Source organism: Pseudophryne corroboree, chromosome 6, assembly GCF_028390025.1.
Source record: "Pseudophryne corroboree isolate aPseCor3 chromosome 6, aPseCor3.hap2, whole genome shotgun sequence".
Classification (NCBI taxonomy): domain Eukaryota; kingdom Metazoa; phylum Chordata; class Amphibia; order Anura; family Myobatrachidae; genus Pseudophryne; species Pseudophryne corroboree.
The window spans coordinates 49571578-49583003 of NC_086449.1; the positions used below are offsets into that span (position 1 = coordinate 49571578).

The following is an 11426-nucleotide window of genomic DNA, read 5'->3' on the forward strand; positions in this document are numbered from 1 at the left end:
CAGGTCTGGGCATATGGGTTGCAGCCTGACTGTCCGTCGCTTAAAAGTGTTGATGCTTTTTTTACGGCACTGGGCATGTTGTATGATGACCCTGACAAGACGGCCTCAGCCGAGGTTCAGATTTCGATCCTTAAGCAAGGGCGAAGGCCAGTTGAGGTTTACTGTACGGAGTTTCGGAGGTTGGCCCATGATACCCAGTGGAATGACCCAGCCCTGAGACACCAGTACCGAAGAGGTCTTTCTAACCAGATAAAAGACCAACTGGTACAATATCCCTTGCCTGATAGCTTGGATCAGCTCATGCAGTTATCCATCCGGGTGGATAGACGGCTGAGAGAGCGTAGGCTTGAAAGGGAGACCAAGGTTTCCTTCTTTCCCAAGGGAACCTCAGACTCTGAGGAATTTTCCGAGGAGCCTATGCAGATTGGGGCTACCCGCCTCTCCTCGCGTGAGAAGACGCGGAGGAGACAGCAGGGGTTGCGTTTGTACTGTGGGAATAAAGGTCATGTGGTAGTATCATGCCCAGAAAAGCCAGAAAACTTCAGGGCCTGAGGGTGATGGGAAATATCCTGTCAGGCCAGAAGTCAGAATTTCCCAAGAAGACTTTTATCATTCCGGTGACCTTGAAGATCCTCGGTCAAACTGTCAAGACTGAGGCCTTTGTGGACAGTGGGGCCGACGGGGTTTTTATGGACCGCCAATTCGCCCTGAAACACTCTGTTCCCTTAGTACCCTTGGCATCGGAAATTGAGATTTGTGGGTTAAACGGGGAACCATTATCCCAAGGTAAAATTACCTCTTGCACTAGCCAGATTTCTTTGTTTATTGGAGCCACACACTCTGAAAAATTGTCCTTTTATGTGACTGTCTGTACTTTTGCCCCATTGGTGTTGGGGTTACCCTGGTTAAGGGCCCACAATCCTCAATTTGACTGGGTCTCTGGGGAGATTCTTAGTTGGGGTACTGATTGTTTCAGGAGTTGCTTGAGCCTTCCAGTCAGGCTCTCGCAGCTAAGTTTGCCAGGATTGCCAGGGTGTTATGCAGATTTTGCATACGCGTTCTCCAAAAAAGTTGCAGAGGTACTACCTCCCCATCGCCCCTATGACTGTGCCATTGATTTGTTGCCAAATGCTAAGCTTCCCAAGAGCAGGTTGTACTCCCTGTCACGTCCTGAGACTCAGGCTATGGCAGAGTACATTCAGGAGAACTTGGCTAAGGGATTTATCAGACCTTCACAGTCTCCAGTTGGGTCGGGGTTCTTCTTCGTGGGTAAAAAGGACGGTTCGTTGCGACCCTGCATCGACTTCAGGGAATTGAACTGTATCACGATTAAAAACTCATACCCACTGCCTCTCATTTCGGTCTTGTTTGACCAGCTTCGTACTGCCACCATTTTTTCTAAGATTGACCTACGTGGTGCATACAATCTAATCCGAATAAGAGAGGGGGATGAATGGAAGACTGCCTTTAATACCCACTCAGGGCATTATGAATATTTGGTGATGCCTTTTGGGCTCTGTAATGCCCCGGCAGTCTTCCAGGATTTCATGAATTATGTAATCAGGGAATATTTGGATAGATTCTTAGTTGTATACTTAGATGACATCCTAATCTTCTCCCATTCCCTGGAGGAACATCGGAAGCATGTATGCTTAGTCCTCCAGAAACTCAGAGACCACCGGCTTGGGGCGAAGCTGGAGAAGTGCGAATTTGAAGTTCAGCAAATCGCATTTCTAGGATATATTATCTCCCCAGAAGGTTTCCAAATGGAGGGTTCCAAGGTACAGGCAGTCCTGGATTGGGTGCAGCCCACTAGTTTGAAGGCGCTTCAGCGTTTCCTGGGCTTTGCAAATTTTTATAGACGATTTATCGCTGGATTTTCGTCTATAGTGGCGCCCTTGGTGGCACTCACTAAGAAAGGGGCGGATGTTGCTCACTGGTCTTGTGAGGCTAAAGCGGCTTTTGCCCGTCTCAAAAGGGCATTTGTATCGGCCAAGGTGCTGCGACACCCAGATCCAGAGCGTCCTTTTGTGGTGGAGGTGGATGCCTCTGAGATGGGTATTGGGGCAGTGCTCTCTCAGATGGGAGTGTCTGATAATCGCCTTCATCCCTGTGCTTACTTTTCCCGTAAATTTTCGCCTGCCGAGATGAATTATGACGTGGGTAACCGGGAATTGTTGGCTATTAAGGATGCACTCGAGGAGTGGAGACACTGGCTTGAGGGGGCTAAGTTTGTGGTCTCAATTCTCACCGACCATAAGAATCTGGCATATTTAGAGTCAGCGAAGCGTCTCAATGCCAGGCAGACACGATGGGCTTTGTTTTTTGCTCGCTTTAATTTTTTGATAACATATCGCCCTGGGTCAAAAAACATCAAGGCTGATGCGCTCTCGCTGAGTTTTGCTCCAATCCAGGAGACCACCGAGGAGCCGTTGCCCATTGTGTCCCCATCATGTATTAAAGTGGGCATTACCCAGGACCTCTTATCATTGGTCCTTAGAGCACAGGAATAGGCTCCTCCAGACCTTCCGGTAGGTCTTTTGTTTGTGCCTCCTAGGTGTTCCTGGAGTGTTCCAGCGAGTGTTCCTGGAATTCCATGGCAAGAAGTCGGCAGGTCACCCGGGTATTGCCAGAACTCGGGAGTTGCTATCTAGGGCGTTGTGGTGGCCCTCGGTGGCTAAGGATGTGGATCAGTGGGTTCGGGCATGTGACATCTGTGCCCAAAATAAGACTCCTAGAGGGGTTCCTGTTGGCCCATTACATCCACTCTCTATCCCATCTAAGCCATGGACCCACATTTCAATGGATTTTGTGGTGGACTTACCCAAATCCTCGGGGATGACAGCCATCTGGGTTGTCGTTGACAGGTTTTCAAAGATGGCGCACTTCGTTCCACTGGTTGGGCTGCCACTTGATGTGGTCTCTGACCGCGGATCCCAGTTTGTGGCCAAATTCTGGAGGGCATTTTGTTCCGATCTCCAGATTTCTGTCAGCTTGTCGTCAGGCTACCATCCGCAGTCTAATGGGCAGACTGAAAGGGTGAACCAGTCCTTGGAGCAGTTCCTCAGGTGTTATGTCTCCAAGTGTCAGACTGACTGGGTTGCTCATCTGTCCATGGCGGAGTTTGCCTATAACAACGCGGCTCACTCTGCTACAGGGATCTCTCCCTTCCTTTGTGTGTATGGGCATCATCCTAAGGCCAATTCTTTTGACCCCCTGGACTCCACGCCTGGTGGTTCCTCTGTGGTTTCGGTCCTTAGAGGTATTTGGAGGAAAGTGAAGAAAGCCCTTGTGTCTGTGTCATTAGTGACCAAAAGGGTTTTTGATAAGCGGAAAAGAACCTGCAGCTTCAAATTAGGAGACTTCGTCTGGTTGTCTACCAAGAATTTGAAGTTGAGACAGCCATCTCATAAGTTAGGCCCCCGGTTCATCGGCCCTTATAAGATCACCAGGGTTATCAATCCGGTGGCATTTCAGTTAGATCTGCCCCGTTCTTTGGGTATCAATAAAACATTTCATTGTTCCCTTTTAAAACGGGCGATTAGTAATCCTTCTTCCAGTGGAAGACCTTCCCCTCTTCTGATACGTGGCCAGAGGGAGTTTGTTGTTGAAAGGATTCTTGACTCCAAGATGGTTCGGGGTCAGCTGTCATTTTTGGTGCACTGGAAGGGGTATGGCCCGGAGGAGCGGTCGTGGGTGCGCAGTTGTGATCTTCATGCCCCCAGACTGATACGCTCTTTCTTCTCGCAGTTCCCCGATAAACCCGGTGGTAGGGGTTCTTTGACCCCTCGTCAGAGGGGGGGTACTGTTAGGGTCTCCTGCCCTGTGCTGCCACGTCGTCATGGCAACCGGGAGACAAGTGCTAGCGGAGTAACCTGAGCGCAGCTGATACTCCGGTTCGGGTCTTTTGCTGTGCAGTGGTTACAGGCTCTGTGCACGGCAGGGGATCCGGTGCTGGTTTTTGTGCTCACAGTCTGTGAGGTCTGAGTGGGGCGTGGACAGCACCTGCTATATAAGGCCTCTTCTCAGGTTAAGCAGATGCTGCTGAATCTTTGTTGGTTAGTCAGTTCCTGAAAGTTAGCCAGTACTGTGTAGCTTTGTATTTGTTGTTGCTTACTGCAAATAGGCCTGGGGATTTGGTACTACACTCTGCCATTCCAGACCTAGCAGTAAGACTGGAGTCAGTCGTTTAACTTGCTGGGGTTCTTTTGCTACTCTGTGAACTTAGCAAGTTTGCGGCTGTATTCTCAGACTTAACTGCATAAATCCTGTCTCACTGTGCAAGGTGTTCAGGTGTCAGTTTAGTGGCAGTAAACTGAACCTGTGCACTGCAAGTGAGGATTAGGATTGTGGAGACTCTCCTTGTGTTTATCATTCCATCTCTGACCAAGGAGTTTACTGCCACACCCGTTGGTAACCCTTTAGGATTTTGCTGTTGCCCTTAGCAACAGCATTTTGGGTTCTCTACGTATTAAAACACAACATCTTGCTTTTTCCATCTGAGCATTACTAATACTGGGGAGACACCCAGTTTCTTAGCCTCTGGGCTTCTCTGTTCACTTTGTGTTTATTTTGTTACCCTATCACCTTCTGTGTACGTAATGTCATATTCCCTAGTCTGTCTGTGAGTTCATTTGTTTTGCATCCCTATCCGTTCAGACACCAGTACATTCCTGCAGGCACTGGTGTGCATAACAGTTCAAGCACAAGTACATTCCTGCAGGCACTGGTGTGCATAACAGCTTGTTCAGGGCATGTGAGAGAGAGAAGAGGAGAGAGAAGGGAGTCAAACAGGGAGGATAGGAATGAGGTGTCAATAGCCTCAATGTTACGCTTCGTGATGGTAGCCTTAGGAGGGAGAGATGGAGAAGCAGAGATAGATAAGTTGAAAGAGAGCAAGTGGTGGTCAGAGAGGGGAAAAGGGGAATAGGAGAATTCAGAAATATCACAGCGGTGAGTGAAAACCAGATCCAGTGAGCTCCCGTTCACATGGGAGGGTGAGGTGGTCCACTGGGAGAGACCAAGTGAAGAGGAGAGGTTAAGGAGTTTAGAGGCAGGTGATTTTGTGGGGTTATCGATAGGGATGTTGAAATCACCTAGAATAATGGAGGGAATGTCAGAAGAGAGGAAGTGAGGTAGCCAGGAAGCAAAGTTGTCGAGGAATTTGGAGGAAATGCCAGGTGGACGGTAAATTACAGCAACTCGAAGATTAGTAGGTTGGTAGAGGCGTATTGCATGGACCTCAAATGTAGAGAATGTAAGAGAAGGTTCTGGAGGTATAAGTTGGTATGTGTAGCTTGAGGGTAAAAGGATCCCAACACCACCCCCATGGCGACCCCCGGGTCGGGGTGTGTGTGAGAATGTGAGGCCCCCAGCAGAGAGAGCAGCAAGAGAAGTGGTATCATGAGGAGTAATCCAGGTTTCTGTAATGGCCAGGAGGTGCAGGGAGTTGGAAATGAAAAGGTCACGAGTGGGGGTCGTTTGTTGCAAATAGATCTGGCATTCCAGAGTGCACAAGATAGGGGGTATGAGTTTGTGGGAGAGATGTGAATGAGATTATCAGGATTGCTGTAGCGTTGAGGTAGGAGTAATTTGGAAGGAGAGGATAAAGAGGGTGTGATGATGGTGCTGGGGCCTTGGCTAGGAAGGGAGACTCCCTGCGTGAGACAGGGAGGGAGTGCAGTTTGATACTGGTGGAGGAGAGGTGAGGAGACAGGCAGAGGAGGGAGAGAGCAGGGTTGAGTGGTGGGGTATAATGGTGTGAAGGGGCAGAAGTGAATTGCAATAGGGAAACAGAAGAGGGGTAGGGAGGAAGACAGAGGAGAGGAGAGAGGATGAGATGTAGGAGACTGGGAGAGAGGGATAGAGGTGGTAACAGGGACAGAATAAAGGATTAGAAGGACAATGAGTAATGGGGGTGGCTGTATGAGAGAGCAGTGAGGTTTGCAGAATGAAATATGATTTGCAAGTATTTAAAATGATGTTAATATCTACAGATTACCAGTAAATCAAATATTTGTTGATGTTAGTTGGAAAATTACACAGTGTTGGCAAACCACAAGTCAGTGTTACTTCATCAAATATGCTTCTCAATAAAACATTTGTTTTCCAGGTATTTGCAGGGTCAGAGTAAAAGTTGTATTGCAGTTTTTTTTGCAGAAAGTGAATGTATAGTTTCCGGGTAAGTGAGGTTTGGAGAATAATAGGTGTGTACATACATTTGTAGCTGCAGTCCAAGTTTTGGTGGATTGTGATGATGTATTTGATTTTGTTTGGAGTTTCCATGCAGTTTCCGTCCAGTTAAAGTCCAGTATAAGTCCCAGACGAATCCCTTAGAAATTTTCTCCCTTGGATATATCTTTCACCACACAATGATTCAGCTACGCTAATTCAGTTAAACTACACACTAATATAAAGCCCAAACATGTGTATGTAAGCACATTGATTGATTGGACCCTCCCCTACCCCATCACCCATTTGGAGCAATAAATCTTAAACAAATAAATGATGTGTAGGGATGAAACCATTACACATTCCCCAAATAACTACAAATAAAACTTGAATAAATCTGCTAATATTTAATACACTAGACATACCTATGGCTAGGCATTCATGATATTCCTATATGATAATTAGCAGACTCAGTACAGCTTGCTGGACTATATACCAATAACATCTCTCTCTATATATACTGTATATGTATAATGTGCAGTGTTATTATACAGCAGGGACTCTGTCCTAGGTTATATACATGATACGCTAGGGACTATATACCAATAACATCTATCTCTATATACAGTATACTGTATATGTATAATGTGCAGTGTTATTATACAGCAGGGACTCTGTCCTAGGTTATATACATGATACACTGGGGACTATATACCAATAACATCTATCTCTATATATACTGTATATGTATAATGTGCAGTGTTATTATACAGCAGGGACTCTGTCCTAGGTTATACACATGATACACTAGGGACTATATACCAATAACATCTATCTCTATATACAGTATACTGTATATGTATAATGTGCAGTGTTATTATACAGCAGGGACTCTGTCCTAGGTTATATACATGATACACTAGGGACTATATACCAATAACATCTATCTCTATATATACTGTATATGTATAATGTGCAGTGTTATTATACAGCAGGGACACTACCCTAGGTTATACACATGGGGGTAATTCCAGGATGATCACACGAGGAAATTTTTTAGCAGTTGTGCAAAACCATGTGCACTGCAGGGGGGGCAGATATAACATTTGCAGAGAGAGTTAGATTTGGGTGGGTTATTTTGTTTATGTGCAGGGTAAATACTGGCTGCTTTATTTTTACACTGCAATTTAGATTTCAGTTTGAATACACCGCACCCAAATCTAACTCTCTCTGCACATGTTATATCTGCCTCCCCTGCAGTGCACATGGTTTTGCCCAACTGCTAACAAATTTGTTGCTACAATCATCTCAGAATTAGGCCCTATATACCGATAACATCTATCTCTATATATACTGTATATGTATAATGTGCAGTCTTATTATACAGCAGAGACTCTGTCCTATATTATACACATGATGCACTAGGGACTATATACCAATAACATCTATCTCTATATATACTGTATATGTATAATGTGCAGTGTTATTGTACAGCAGGGATACTGCCCTAGGTTATACACATGATGCACATGGGACTATATACCAATAACATCTATCTCTATATATACACTGTATATGTATAATGTGCAGTGTTATTATACAGCAGGGACTCTGTCCTAGGTTATACACATGATACGCTAGGGTCTATATACCAATAACATCTATCTCTATATATACTGTATATGTATAATGTGCAGTGTTATTATACAGCAGGGACTCTGCCCTAGGTTATACACATGATACACTAGGGACTATATAACAATAACATCTATCTATTTATATACTGTATATGTATAATGTGCAGTGTTATTATACAGCAGGGACGCTGTCCTAGGTTATACACATGATACACTAGGGACTATACCAATAACATCTCTCTCTATATATTCTGTATATGTATAATGTGCAGTGTTATTATACAGCAGGGTTACTGTCCTAGGTTATACACATGATCTACTAGGGACTATATACCAATAACACCTATCGCTATATATACTGTATATGTATAATGTGCAGTGTTATTAATACAGCAGGGACTCTGCCCTAGGTTATACACATGATACACTAGGGACTATATACCAATAACATCTATCTCTATATATACTGTGTGTATATATATATATATATAATGTGCAGTGTTATTATACAGCAGGGTTACTGTCCTAGGTTATATACATGATACACTAGGGACTATATACCAATAACATCTCTCTCTATATATACTGTATATGTATAATGTGCAGTGTTATTATACAGCAGGGACTCTGTCCTAGGTTATACACATGATACACTAGGGACTATATACCAATAACATCTAACTATATATATACTGTATATGTATAATGTGCAGTGTTATTATACAGCAGGGACGCTGTCCTAGGTTATACACATGATACACTAGGGAATATATACCAATAACATCTCTCTCTATATATACTCTATATGTATAATGTGCAGTGTTATTATACAGCAGGGACTCTGTCCTAGGTTATACACATGATACACTAGAGACTATATAACAATAACATCTCTCTCTATATATACTGTATATGTATAATGTGCAGTGTTATTATACAGCAGGGACTCTGTCCTAGGTTATACACATGATACACTAGGGAATATATACCAATAACATCTATCTCTATATATACTGTATATGTATAATGTGCAGTGTTATTATACAGCAGGGACTCTGTCCTAGGTTATATACATGATACACTAGGGACTATATACCAATAACATCTATCTCTATATATACTGTATATGTATAATGTGCAGTGTTATTATACAGCAGGGATGCTGCCCTAGGTTATACACATGATACACTAGGGACTATATACCAATAACATCTCTCTCTATATATACTGTATATGTATAATGTGCACAGTGTTATTATACAGCAGGGACTCTGTCCTAGGTTATATACATGATACACTAGGGACTATATACCAATAATATCTATCTCTATATATACTGTATATGTATAATGTGCAGTGTTATTATACAGCAGGGATACTGTACTAGGTTATACACATGATAGGATACAGATATAGCTTTCTCTCCCTATATACACCTATACTACAGATGTAGCCACACTCATCTATACCGTGATGCATTCACACATGCCCACGCATTGCTGCATAGTGTGACCGCGCCGCTGTGATACTGATTGCAGCGGGTGTTAGCTCCATAGGGTAACATGGTGTGTGCATGCGTACGCAGTGGGCACACTTGTCACAACATCGCTGCCACGATACACAATGATGAGCATGGCTACATCTGTATATATAATATACACAATATATATGCCGGTATATGATGCTACATGTATAAATATAATGAGCGCTGTGTATTACACCGCAGGGTCATCCCCATCCCCCATCCGCCGCTCGCCCACCTTCCATCCAAGGACCTTATTCAGTAAGGATTGCAAAATTATCAAATCACAATTCGGCTTATTATGGATCGGCTGCGCATGAGCAGTGTTTGCATTGTGCACGTGCGAGTAATGGGATGCGGTCAAGATGCCGCCGGTCGGAATCCCGGCGGTCGAAATACCGACGCCGCAATCCCGACCGCCGCAATCCCGACATATTCTCCCTCCGTGGGAGTCCACGACACCCACAGAGGGAGAATATAATAGTGTGCCGAGCGTAGCGAGGCACCGTGCCCGCAGCGTGGCGAGCACGGGATTGTGTGGTCAGGATTCCGGCGTCGGTATTTCGACCGACGGGATACCGACCGGCGGGATTTAGTACTGATCCCAGAGTAATAATAGCGACAGAAAATGCGTACACATCGTGATCACATGCAGACGCTGTTTGACTGACAGGAGCCGGCGTTTCTGGGTGGAAACCTGCCATTTTCTGTGTGTGTGTGAGAAAACGCAGGCATGCCCAGGCGTTTTTAAGGAGGGCCTCTGACATCAGCGATGACCACTTCCAGCCTCTTGTGTCACAAGAATTGTAGCCGACCTTACCTGGCGCAGATAGGAAAAATCTTCCATGTTCCGGTAATTGCGCATGGTTCTGCGATCAGCTGCATATTGCGATGCATTCACAGTTTCTGCAATGGGCGTTATTTCTGAATTTCTGGGCGGCAACTATTTGATCGCAGAAACTGCTTTATATCAGAAATAGAAATCCTTACTGCATAAGGGGCTTAATTCAGACCTGATTGCAACAGCAAAATATTTCTGTAATGGGCAAAATCATCTGCAGTGCAGGTGGGGCAGATGAAACATGTGCAGAGAGAGTTAGATTTGGGTGGGGTGTGTTCAAACTGAAATCTAAATTCCAGTGTAAAAATAAAGCAGCCAGTATTTACCCTGCACAGAAACAGTATAACCCATCCAAATCTAACTCTCTCTGCACATGTTACATCTGCCCCACCTGCAGTGCACATGGTTTTGCCCATTAGAGAGAGATTTTGCTTTTGCGATCAGGTCTGAATTAGGGCCTAGGTCCCAAGTGTGGGGAGCTGGTCACACATACCATATATGGTGCCCGCAGACGTCTCTCATACACCAGGAACATCGCTCACCTCACTGCCGGTCACCGTCACCTCCTCTCCCGCCTCCTACACTGAAATGTGTTGTGTCCAATGTTGCCAACTCTAAAATAAAAAACAAGCAGCTGATGAGTGAAAAACAAGCCCAGCACCAGAGTCCTCACTCCTGCTCCTCTCTCCACACACACAGGAAACTTCTCCTCCCCCCTCCTTCCCCTAATCCATGTCCTCCACTCTGAGCTCACACAGAGCCTCTCTCTCACTTCCTGATTGCATTAACTCCTTCAGCTCCTGAAGTGGTGACAGCCCCATAGTAAAGCAGGATAATGCAAGGGTGTGGATCATAGGATCCACAGTGTCTAGGTCGACAATGTTTGGGTCAACCACTATAGGTCGATAGTCACTGGTCGACAGTGTAACCCTCCCTTATAAGGTTACTAATTCTAATAATGTGCCTCCACCCAAGCTATTGCTCTAACAGGCTGCCTGACTTCTACCTGTACTTTGTATGTGGGTTTTGTTATATATACATATATGTACATATAAATATATATATAAATATATATATATATATATATATATATATATATAAATCATATATTACCCATATACCCGTTCTTCTTTCCAGCTCTTCTAATTAACCTCCAGCAACAACAGTTGGTATTATATTTGTAATATTATTTGACACACCTTATTCATATACTAATACACAATACACAATACAAAATTTGGTGATAACCGCGCTG

The 11426-nt window shown here is 44.5% G+C and overlaps 1 protein-coding gene across 2 annotated transcripts in view; it reads right to left on the minus strand.

Moving 5' to 3' along the window:
- LOC134936063 (zinc finger protein 84-like) overlaps positions 1–10865 on the minus strand; it is a 33615-nt gene extending 22750 nt beyond the window's left edge. The window contains exon 1 of one of the 2 annotated variants that reach the window (XM_063930972.1): positions 10714–10865. The gene's annotated coding sequence lies outside the window, so the exon portion shown is untranslated. Of the gene's footprint in view, positions 1–10664 lie in introns of both variants that reach the window. The other variant, XM_063930973.1, reaches the window with a different exon arrangement.
- Between the last annotated feature and the right edge of the window lie 561 nt (positions 10866–11426).